Here is a 12,457-nt window from a genome sequence, read left to right on the forward strand (position 1 = left end):
CATGGCGAATGGGGGGCGACTGCCCCGGGCACCGCGCTTTGGCCGGGGGGTGGGGGGGGGGGGTGCACGCGCGTCGACGTCACGGCGTCAGATGTAACGCTTTCGGTTTTTGTTTGAAGGCGTCAACTCCCCGAGGAGTCGGTGTATGTGCGGTGACCGGTGAGAGTGACAGAGAGAGCGAGTTGTGTCCACAGTCATCGGACGATTGAGGATCACGGAGCAGAAACGAGGAGACAAGTCCCGCCATCACATTTGGTTGACATTCATTTAAGTGATGAGCAGCCCCCCCCCCCCCCGCGTTCTCGGAGAGATGGAGACGCGGTGGGCACAGGTCACACGTGCCTGAGAGGTTCGATGTTATTCATGTCAATAATTAGGAAATATTTTTTCCATCAATCATAATTTTTTATATTTTATTATCAGTTACCTGCCCTGACATCACTTACACCCACCTGCTCTGGCATCTCACACTTCCACCTACCCTGGCCTCACTTGAATCTTCACCTGTCCTGGCATCACACCTACACCTGTCATGGGGTCACACCTCCACCTGCCCTGGGCTCACACTGACATGGCGGAGGCAGTCAAGGAATGGAACGCGATCGAGGTTCTTCATCCAAGGCGACGGAGCGATGACATCAACTCGTGTGCAGGCGCGAGGCGGGTTCTCACCTCGCGGGGATGGCGAGAGACGACGGCTTGAGGAGGCCTTAATCCAGCAGTGGATTGGCCATTGGCCGACTATGTCGCTCGAGCGTCAATAAGCGCTCATTGTCTCCGTTCAAAAGTGCTGGAAATTCCACGTTCCCCGTGGCTGGGGCCAGTATGTCCAAGGGACAACGTGGAGTGGTGTGCCCCATGGCGTCGCGTCTCCTCCGTCGCAGGGGGGGGGGGGGGGGGGCGAAGGTGCGCGGAAATCCCTCTCGCTGTGGCCAGACGCCAGCTCAGAAAAATGTTTACGACCCCGCATATCCCACTGCGTGGAAGGTCAGACACGTGGGCGTGCTGCGGGCGGGTGCGTGCTGGCAATTGGCGAAGGGCGGATATGCGACGGTCGGATATGCGAAGTTGCCCTGTAATTATTTGATTTAATAAACAAAGAGGGCAAGACACGGGAATGTTTGTGATTGCGCGGCAAATAAAGCAGAGAAATCAAGAAAGGCCCCGCGAAATTAAAGTTGCGATGGTTTTGACTTTTATTGAACTACTACGGCAGCTTTGGCTACAGAAAAAAAAAATATGAAAGCCATTTAATGAACACTGATAAAAAGCCGTGACAACCTTCTGCAGCTCACCCTCCGAACACAACAGGGAATCAAGCACAGCAGCGTTGCCTGGGACAGCGGGGGGGTGTGGAGGGTGTGGATGGGGGGGGGCAAGGGTGGCGAGATGTGTCCTCACCCGGCCTGCCAGCTCCACTGCACGGCACGCGCCAATGGATGTAACCACTCCCATGTGCGTGTGTGTATGCTGAACTTCTTTCGCACCGTACGTAACCAACCGTGCCAACCGTCATGTTATCCTGCGCATTATGAACACCTCGACTCTGTGATTCTGTGCCCCGTGTAAATCAAAGCCTCACGAAATGCGTTGCGCCTCCTCGCACAACGCCTTCCAGACGACAAGACGCCCCCCACCACCACTCATCAAACACCGGGTGGGGGGGGGGGGTCATCCTAGCGCGGTAGCTGCGGGCGCTGCGTGTGGGCCCCGTGTCGCCAATTTGCGTGGCTTTGTGCGCGGTCCTCTACGGGTAGAGAGAGGCCCCCCACCCACCCCCCACGGCCTTTGCGCATTATCCAAAACGAAACAACCATCGGCAGCAGCTCGTGAAGTGCACAACGCACACATCCTGTGCGCTTTCACCACGGCGCTTTTTCTGCAATATTTTGCTGTCTTTTCTTGGATTTTCTGTTTGCACACAGTCACTTTAAGATGTTTTCTTGCTCATGTTTTTAGTTTTTTGTTTGTTGCCGTTGCACCCGATTCAAGAGCCGAATGGCTCACAGGGCTACACCTAATAAATGAAGCTTGAAACTTGAACGTGTCTCTTGCGTGGCTGCTGTTTGGTGGAGCTCGTGGGGGACCCAGGACCCCTCTTGCTCGATCGCGATGCTCTCGAGGCTCTCCGACCCCACGGGGTCGCGGCAGGGCCGGTGACCCGCCACCGATGGGACCGTGAGCGTCGCGTGCATCGTGCGCTCGCTCACCGCATAAGGGGCCGTCCATAAATGACGTCACGCAATTTTGGACGATTTTTGACCCCCCCCTTTCTCACTCAAATATGACGTCACAAAGCTCTGCCCCCCCCCCAAAAAACACATTTCCATTTTGAAAATAAAACATGCTTCAAATCGCTTTAAACTGTTGTCATTGTAGTGCGTATTTAATGTGGCGCTGTACTTTGATGTTGTAGGAGTGTTGTTATAACAATTAGTGTTGTTATAACAATTCTATATTTATTTAAAGTTGCGCATTTTTATGCGACGTCACATTTCTCAACCCCCCCCCCTCGTCACAATCGTCACAAATGTCTGACCCCCCCCAGGTGCGTGACGTCATTTATGGACGGCCCCTAAACTAAAACGATGCCTTTTTATTGTTATGTTACCAGATAAGGCCCACTGGTCGGTGTGTACAGCTCTTGCGATCACAACTGGAAGCTCCACGAAGTAGCGACGCACCGTCGTCACCACCGCGTGGGGATTTCTCGCAGCCGAATCCTCTCGAACGCGTCGTGTCGATTCTCAACGTGGAGGGGGGAAAACAAAAGCACCGGAGGTGCCGGACAGAGAATCCACGCGACCACGGGGAGAGAGAGACTCCAAATATGCAGCAGCAGCAGCAGGCATCGTCAGGGTCGGGATGGAACCCACGACCTCCTGCATACCAGGCGAGGTAGTCCACATTTCCTAGCCACCGTGGCGCCACTGCCCGTGAGCGGTGGCGATTTTGTCTCCGAGATAAAGCTGCCGATGGCGTCTCGAGCAGTGGCGGTGACTGTGGCCGCGTGCGACACACCGAGGACGGGGGTGGTGGAGGTCTCGACGACACGCCGCCACCCCCACGCCTGCTTTCAAATCCCCCCCCCCCACCCTACCCTCCTCTCTCTCCCTCTACGCTAACGGTGCCCGCTGCTCAGCCAATGCCAGGACACATGGAACGTCGGGGCCCACCGTTGTGCCCAACAGATCCGGCCTCATCCCAACGTTGGGCCGCCGTTGGCAGGGTGACCGGGGTACCGCATGCGTGGGTCTGGTCGCCGTTGCGCTGCGCGGCCCCCCTCTCCTTCTCTCTCTCGCCCCCCCCCTCTCTCTCTGGAGAGAGAGAAGGGGGGGGGTCGAGAGAGGGGGGGGGCGGTGCAGTTCTCCAGGAACTGCTGATGGCTTTTTGCACAATGCACGAGGCCGAGTGCTCTGTGCACACGTGTCGCTGTACGCGCGCGTGTGTTTGTGTGGCACACGAGGGGGTGCCAGGCCAGGTGCGCTTTCACGAGGTGGCCTCAAAGTGCACCTAGCCTGGCACAGGCGCCGTGGCGACGTCACCGTCACTTCGTGGCGAATGGCGGAGATTGGTAGTGGGGTTTTTTTTGCTTTTTAAATCTCTCCGAGGTGATATCGGATTGTGCCACAATTGTGGGGGTGCTGGGAGGGTGCTGGTGGGGTGCTGGGGGGCGGTGGGGGGGTGCCGGTGGGGGGGGGGGGTTGCTGGGGGGGGGGGGTCTCTCTCCGTGGATTCGTGAATCAGTAACCCTTCATAAAATGAAGACACAATGCGCGGCAATCAAGAGTCTTATTTTGTTTTTTTTCCTTTCACATACACAAGGTGCACCCGGATGAACAAAATGAACAATGCATACAAGCCGTAATTTTGTGTCTTTATGCGTTACACCCCTCCCCGCCCCCCTCCCTCCCTCCCTCTCCGCGCCCCTTCTCGCTTCGTGTCTCTCCTCTGTGAGCGAGTTCGCGGCGTTGCAAACAACACAGACAACAAGAGCGCACACACACACACGCACGCGCGCGCGCGCAGCCCGCTAAATGTACATCCTCTCAATTCTGTTCGCTCAGGAAGAGATGCCGCTCCCCATGTCGCGCCTAAATGATTGTCTGGCCCCGTGAGCGGTTCCCTTTCTTCCGCGTCTCCTCAATTCGACCTCGTCTCCCTTGCCCGTGCCAGAGGGGGGGGGGGGGGCAGGGGAGGGGAGGGGAGGAGGGGGGCCTGGACCCCCCCCCGACCCACTCGGGACCCCGCTGTGGATCCCGAGACCACCCCCCCCCTCTTCCTCCCGGCACAGCGCGTGGGAGACTTTCGCTTTGGCAAAACCCAAAAAATTGACAGCTCATAGCACTGTCAGGATAACAGCGTCACAGGCTTCATAATAATAACAACAACAAACGACAACAATATCAATGATGAGGATGGTGAGGCGTGAACGTGACAATACAAGCGACGGGTTTGCTCAGCAATTAAGCCAGCAGTAAATAATACTTTAGTGGTAATGCCATCAAGGGGGGGGGGGGGGGGCGGGGGGGAAGAGTTAATTGATTTGGAGTAGCTGTATTGAAAATCAAGTCAGGTTGTCTCCGCGCTCACGTGAGCGTGGGGCGCCGCTCATCTCCGGTCGGCGGTTATTCCACGTTCCCATGGCGGGGGACCAGTCTCTCTCCATGGGACGGACTACCGCTGGCCCCTCGAAAAGTGGTACCTATTTTATCGACGCCCGAGTGATGATGGGCTCTGTGCGGCAACAGGTTTTACTCTTCGTCGTGAATTCTGGGAATGTCTGCGTGGAATTAAATTGCGGCTAATTGCATTTCTGGAGGGTACAATACGTTTAGTAATAAATAATACTGAGTAGGAAAGCATAAACCTTCGCAGAAATAATCAAATAAATAAGGCTAATTACATTAGCAATTACAATAACTCGTTAGAATTTCAGTACTCTAGTTGTATATTCATGAGTGGCTTTCTGGGAACGTTTTAATTAAAACAACATCAGTGACAATTATCCTTGCACGAATGCATTGTGGGAGACGATGACGCAGACTCATCCTGTTGTTGTTGTTATTATTACTACAGCCGGAGCAAATGAACATTGGCGATTAGAACGGATGTCGGGGTAATATTGTTTATCGTAACAATGAATCATCATTACAATTGTCACCATCATCGGCGATGGCGGCGATGATGATATTAATTACTCGTGACCGCGTCTAATAAATAAACAAATAAATAACACTAACTCCATTTCGCTGGGGTTCGAAATCCCGCCCGTGAAGGTTGCGGTGTCTTTGTTCCCGTCCAGAGATCATTAAATCAGCCGAGAATGTATCTCCGTGACCACACTCACCCTCACCTGCAGCTGAGCTCCCCCCCACCACCACCACCGCAAACTTTCCTGCAGTGATCCGTTCCGTCTCCCTCATTGTTCAAGAGCTTTACGCGTTCCAATAAACCCAACACAACCCCCACCCGCCCCATCCCCTAACGACAACAAAACAACACCTACACCACCCCCCCCCAACCCCGACTATTGGCATTCGCCTTTACGCAAAAGTTAAAATGCTCACGCCACACAACCCCGTTTGGTAGAAGCCACCCGTTACACGCCACGCACACCGACTGCATGGTTCACGGCTGATACAAAGCGGTGAGTTGCAGAATCGTAACAGCGATGTCTTTGGGTTGTACTGTAGTTCTATGCTGCTGTCGCCGCCGCCTACAACAAGGGGAGGGGGGGGGCACAGCCGTTGTGTCGCTGTCCTAAACCACGCGGCAACCTCCCCCCCCACCTCCACCACCTCCTCGTCTTGCCTACAGAAAGGCTTGTCTCGGCCACGAGCTCACGCCTCTTCACGACGAACCTGCTGCTGCTGCTACTGGCGGCTGCTAAGCGCCGTGACCCCGATCCATAAAGCCCCCCCCCCCGCCCCCAGCTAGCCACGGTAGTAGAGCCACGGTCACGGATGGAGCTGCCCAGCCTGACTACAGCCTCAATCCTAAACCCCAAGCAGGGCTACAACTCAGAATTGTAAGCCATCATGGGCACCCCCCCCACCCAGCCCTTGTCCCTTACAACACTAGCCCCGGGATTTGCACCGTGCGACTCTTTGAGGGCCGCTTCGTGAGATTATTTGTGAAGGACCCAGAATCGTCTCGTGAAATGTTGAGGTTCTATTACCCCGCTCGAACAAAAAGGATGTTCTTGTTATGTTGGTTACCGACCCCTGCCCTAGGCTATAATCCTCACCCTATAGTTACATCCACCACTAACCCTAACAACCATAACCCATGCGTTACCCTAATAACCTCTGACCTTTACCTCATCCTTCCCAAGGCCCCTATCACTGCCCTATAACCCTAACCTCTCCATTCCTCTAACCGTAACCGATAACCCTTGAGGCTCACTCTCTCTGGCTCGTACAGAGTACCGTGGGAGAGTCTACGCGAACACAGCCGCTGTGTGTACTGTGTGTGTACTCTGTGTGTGTACTGTGTGTGCAGTGTGTACTGTGTGTGTACTCTGTGTGTGTACTGTGTGTGTACTCTGTGTGTGTACTGTGTGTGCAGTGTGTATGCAGTGTGTACTGTATGTGTACTGTGTGTGTACAGTGTGTACTGTGTGTGTACTGTGTGTACTGTGTGTGTGTACTGTGTGTGTACTGTATGTGCACTTCGTGTGTACTCTGTGTGTGTGTGCTATGTGTGTACTGTGTGTGTGTGTACTGTGTGTGTACTGTGTGTGTGTACTGTGTGTACTGTGTGTGTGTACTGTGTGTGTACTGTGTGTGCACTTCGTGTGTACTGTGTGTGTGCTATGTGTGTACTGTGTGTGTGTGTGTACTGTGTGTGTACTGTGTGTGTGTACTGTGTGTACTGTGTGTGTGTATTGTGTGTGCACTGTGTGTGTGTACTGTGTGTGTGTACTGTGTGTGCACTGTGTGTGTGTACTGTGTGTGTGTACTGTGTGTACTGTGTGTGTGTACTGTGTGTGTGTACTGTGTATGCACTGTGTGTGTACTGTGTGTGTGTACTGTGTGTGTGTGCACTATGTGTACTGTGTGTGTACTGTGTGTACTGTGTGTGTACTGTGTGTGCACTGTGTGTACTGTGTGTGTACTGTGTGTGTACTGTGTGTGTATTGTGTGTGTGCACTGTGTGTGTACTGTGTGTGCTGTGTGTGTACTGTGTGTGTGCTCTGTGTGCTGTGTGTGTGTACTGTGTGTGCTGTGTGTGTACTGTGTGTGTACTGTGTGTGTGTACTGTGTGTGCACTGTGTGTATGTGCTGTGTGTGTGTGTACTGTGTGTGTACTGTGTGTGTGTGTGTACTGTGTGTGTATTGTGTGTGTGCACTGTGTGTGTGCTGTGTGTGTACTGTGTTCGCTACTCGGCAGGCAGCTGTCTCGTGCGGTTTCGCTTTGTGCGCCTGTTGTTGTTGTTGTGGAACGCATCTACGACTGCTACTGCCGCGTAAAGCGAGGGGGGCGCCTGCCTGGATTACAGCCTCACTCGGCCCTCCGTACAAGGGGGTTGGCGATTTCCCCCCCTCCTCCCCCTGATGTTACAACCCTCACGCAGTGCGTGCGGATCTCGCCGGGAGTAGCCCACAGACAAATGAATTCACCTCCCCGTGGCTATCGTGGGGCAGAGCGCACTGGGGGCTGGCTGCCTCTCGTGCCCTGAGCCATCGTCAGCGAGGCCGTGACGGCTCCCGTCTGGGTCACATCGCCGCTCACGGACCCGAGGCTGCGGCATCAGTGTGCAAACACACACACACACGTGCCACGCGTGACACGCGTGTGTGTGTGTGTTTGCCTTTGTTAAGCGTTTAGTATGTTATTCAAATGGCATCGATGGGCGCATTTTAATTCGAGTTGCACGGAACCTGGCTGCATTATAAACCCGTATCTGTCTCGTGAAGTTCAGTCACACACACACACGTACACACGTACACACACAGACACACACAGACACACACACAAACACACACAGACACACACGTACACACACAAAGATAGGCAGACACACAACCACCAGAACATTGCCACACGAAGACGCGCAACCATCCAACACACACCACACACACCGAGAAACATACAGGGCCACAACAACAGAGCTACGAACGAAAATAAAGATCCCCTAGTATACCCATAACAGACTGCAGGGGCAAGTGCTGTTAGCGAGCACCTATGAAGCCGGAACGGCACGCGAGGGGTGGGTGGCCAGCACCACGCCCGGTCGCCTTTGTCTCCCCAGTGGCGATGTTAACACACCGCACCAGGTACCCATTTGGGGCTGAGTCTACCTAGGGAAGGCCCAGGACCGGTTCAGATGATCGTCACTGATGTTGTCCGTGAGCGGGAATCAAATTGGGGTCACCGGGTTCGTAGCGCGGCGCGCTAACCACTGCGCCACCGCTCCCATCACTGACACACACACACGCGCACACTGACCTGCATCAACACACATCGCACTCACAGTGTCACACTCGTACACACAGTCACACACAAAGCCCCACTCGTACACAAACACTCATGAGACACAAAGACACACACAAATACACACTCTCATACACACACAAATACACACTCTCATACACACACAAAGACACACACACCACGACGCACAGACACGTGCACACACGCAGCGCAGGACGTCCTCGTGACGGGTTGTGCCGTTCCGCAGTGCGGCGCGCCCCTCTTCCACGTGGCCACGGGAGTTGTTGTTGTTGTTGTTCTGGTTGTGCGTGGGCCAACAACATCCCGACCACAGCGGCACCACAGCCCGTATCACAGCTCGTACCATAATCGCACCATAGCCCGTACCACAGCCCGTACCATAATCGCACCACAGCCCGTACCACAACCCGTACCACAGCCCGTACCATCGCCCGTACCATCGTCTCACCACAGCCCGCGCCACAAGCCCGTGCCATAGTCGCACCACAGCATCGATGTATCCCGCAGTCTGCTCATTGTATGGCACGTGTCGCATGGATCAATCTGAAGCGAAACTCGCGGGGCAATCTCACTCAACGTGAAGGGGCTTGCTGCTGTACAATTTTCACACGGGGTTTTTTTGGTTTGTTTTGTTGCTTAAACGAATCAATTCCTCCAATAGTTTTAATTTACGCATTTAATATCAAGTCGGAGAGCCAAGCGAGAGAGAGAGAGGGCGAGGTCTCGATCCACGCAGGGGCAGAGCACGTGGCAGGGCCGCACACGTGACCCACACATTGCCACCAAAGTGCCCCCCCAACGTGACTCTTCCCATTGCGGGGACCTTGGCCCGCCTCTCTCTCTCTTGCTGTTGCCCAGTGCCCTGGCATCTTAGAGACGTCTTCGAGACGTCTTACCGGCACGAGCAGCGGCACAGCTTGGTGGCGATTCCGTTGGGAAAAGTCAGGCCGGTAAAAAAAACAACGTTTTAGAATTTTTTAACCGGCCTTGCTTTAGCCCAAAGTCGATCATCTGCGGCTCCGAAGCGGCATTCGGCTCTTTGAGGACAAAATTCGTGACGACGTTTAATCAGGGCGACACCCGCCTCGTGTATTCACCACCACCACGGTGCATTGCGGCTCTTGAAATACTGAGGTTTTTTTTTTATACCGCATTCGAATTTTTTTTACGTCTTGTTATTTTGGATACCGACCCCTGCCCGAGATTATAAGCCTGACTCCCATAGTTACCTCGATTACTCCTCACCCTAACTTTGTCGTTGTTGTACCGAATTCGACAAAGATGTTATTTTGGCCGCCGGACCACCCCCCACCCCGCTTTAGCTGCGTATCTCGGGCTAGACGAAGGTGAAACATCGGCACGGCAACCTCACGGCAACCTCACGGCAACCTCACGGCAACCTCCCCCTCCACACCAAGCGCCGCGGATAAGGGAGACGAACTCGTGGCGCTGACTGGCCGTGAGACAAGGGGGGGGGGGGCAAACCCGACACGAGTAAGGGATAATGATATTATTATTGTTGTTGTTATGCACCTGGGTCAGTTAAGAACATCGCGGATTGCGAATACAAACAGTAGCGCGCCAACACCGTTGCGCTGCCGAGTCCGAGCGAGGCTTTCACGATTTAAGTGCAGGAGGTTTCTCGCTTCACGCCCTCGCGTTTTGGCTTTTGCGCGCGCGCCGCACAGCCAACGACGGCCAGACAGCAACATCGACAACGACGACATCATCATCATCATCACCCCGCTGTTCCCGTAACGCATCTCTGATGATGACGATGATGCCACGTGCTCCCTCCTCCTCCTCAAGTGTCACCCCGCTCATCATGTGCAGGAGGGGGGTGGGGGGGTGGGGGAGATTGCGAGGTGGATCGGGGGGCGAGGTTTGTAAAAGCGAAAACGATCGGACGATCGCACTGACGAAACGAAACGCGGCCCTTGGCCCTTAGCTACGCGGCAATATGCGAGGGTGCCGTGCGAGCGACAGATTCAATCGGTGGATTCCCGACAAATCGTTTGGTAGCCACCACCCCGAGGCGCGTGGAGATCGCGCGTCTCGACGATTCCTCATCGCGTCGTGCAACCGCCGCGCGTTCTTCGAGCGCTCGGCGTCCGACGTTTCGCACCGCGCGCTGCGGCGGCGGGAGAGTGGGGTGGGGGGAGGCTCCTTTTCAGGATTGCGATTTGGCTTTCGGTTGCCCGAGGAAGCTCGCAGCGCGCAGCGGCGCAAACTCGACGCAGATCGATCGCTGAAGGCGGCGTCGCCTCGCAGTGCGTCCTGCGCGTACCCGTGGCGACACGTTCACGCGCGCCGCGGGCACAGGCATGGATGGGTGGGAGGGGGGGATTAATGGCACTGGCCGTGGCCGCTCCGCCGATTGCAGAGAAGCGAGAGGGTTATTCAACGCGGGCGATTTGCTTTGGCTTAAAATAATTTCGCTCGCGGGTCCGCCCGTTGAATCGATCCTCAAAAATGCCCCCCCCCCAACCCACACTCAACTATTGCATAAGTTCCGTAAATTTGTCTCTCTTGTTGGCGATTGTTCATCTTAAATACCCGTTGACCAAAACCTCGCGTGTTCGCACGGGGCAAGCCGTAAGAGACTTTGCGTTGCGGGGGGGGGGGGGGGGGGCGTCTACCCGCTACGGAGGAGGGAGTAGGGGTCACGGTCACGTAACGCCGAGTTTCCCATCATCTTTGGTGACTGGAGTTGTTATTACTGGTGGGAGGAGGGGGACAAAGTGAGGGGGGGGGTGGGGGGACCGGGAGGGTGATGATTTATCCGACGCACGGGCGTACAAACATCGTAACTTCAGCCGTAACATAAGCCGAACAAATAACGTCACTTGAAAGTTTACTTTAAACCCACCATCTTTGGAAATTGTCTTAAGATATTTTTAAATACGATAGCAAAGTATTCACCTTGTTTCACCTCTTTAAAAGCCGGAACAACGATAACACGCAGGGAGTAAACTCAAAAACAACCCCCCACACACACCGCCTTATCGCTTTGTTTGGTTTAGGGTGGCATGTGCGGGCATCACCGGACAATAAAAACGCAAAACCGAACAAAAACGAAGCTTGCTTATTTTGTTTAAACCCCCCCCCCATATATGCCATGTCTCTACACACGTGTGTTTTTGCATGCAAATACAGCACAGTCACAGCCGTGATGGTGACACACGCCAAGTCCTGCTCATGTGTGTGTGGTGTGGTGTGTGTGCACAGCAAAGGCCCTCGTCTGAGATCGTCGTCAACACACCACACACACACTGCCTGCGCGGAAATTGGCCGTGACGATTTTTCTCGCGACGTCTAAGGAGGGCATGCGTTTTGCGTGTTCGTTTTTTCTCTCCCCTCCCCCCGTTACTGACAACGAAATTGTAGCCCAAGGGAGACCTGCCTTGGACGTCTGTGGCAGCGTGTGTGCGAGCGTCGTGAGCAGCCTCAGCTTTACTAAGAGCTTTCTATTTACCCCAATCTGCAAAGTAAACATCGCGTCTCTCTTGATGGCCGAGGCCAAGAGATTTTTTGACGAAATAAAAAAATATCACCCGGTGGCAGTGTCCCCCTCGCTACTACGAGCAACAAAACCCCATCGCGTGAACTACCCTGACAAAACCAAAACGCGATAACAAAAATAACAACTGATTCTCTAACAGTCTACAAAAGTTATCGTTTTTTCGTGTGTTTCTTTTAAATACACCAGACTAAAAAATATACAAAATAAAAAAGAAGAGAGAACGTCTAACGTCTTAAAGGAATCACACTGTACACGGAAATCTACAAAACAATCATCGGTTGTGTTCATACGTGAGTGCGTGCGCGTGTGTGTGTGTGCGTTCACAAAATTCTTTTAAATTAAATATCACATATATTATTATTATTCTTCTATGTTCTAGGAACGACAATATTTTTGCAATTCTGCTTTCTTTGGTACGGGGAGTATTTTTTTTTTAAAGTTTACTTAAATTAACACCGACTATAAATTAAGACA

The sequence above is a fragment of the Lampetra planeri genome, chromosome 13, assembly GCF_965212315.1.
Source record: "Lampetra planeri chromosome 13, kcLamPlan1.2.h2, whole genome shotgun sequence".
NCBI classification, from domain to species: Eukaryota; Metazoa; Chordata; class Hyperoartia; order Petromyzontiformes; family Petromyzontidae; genus Lampetra; species Lampetra planeri.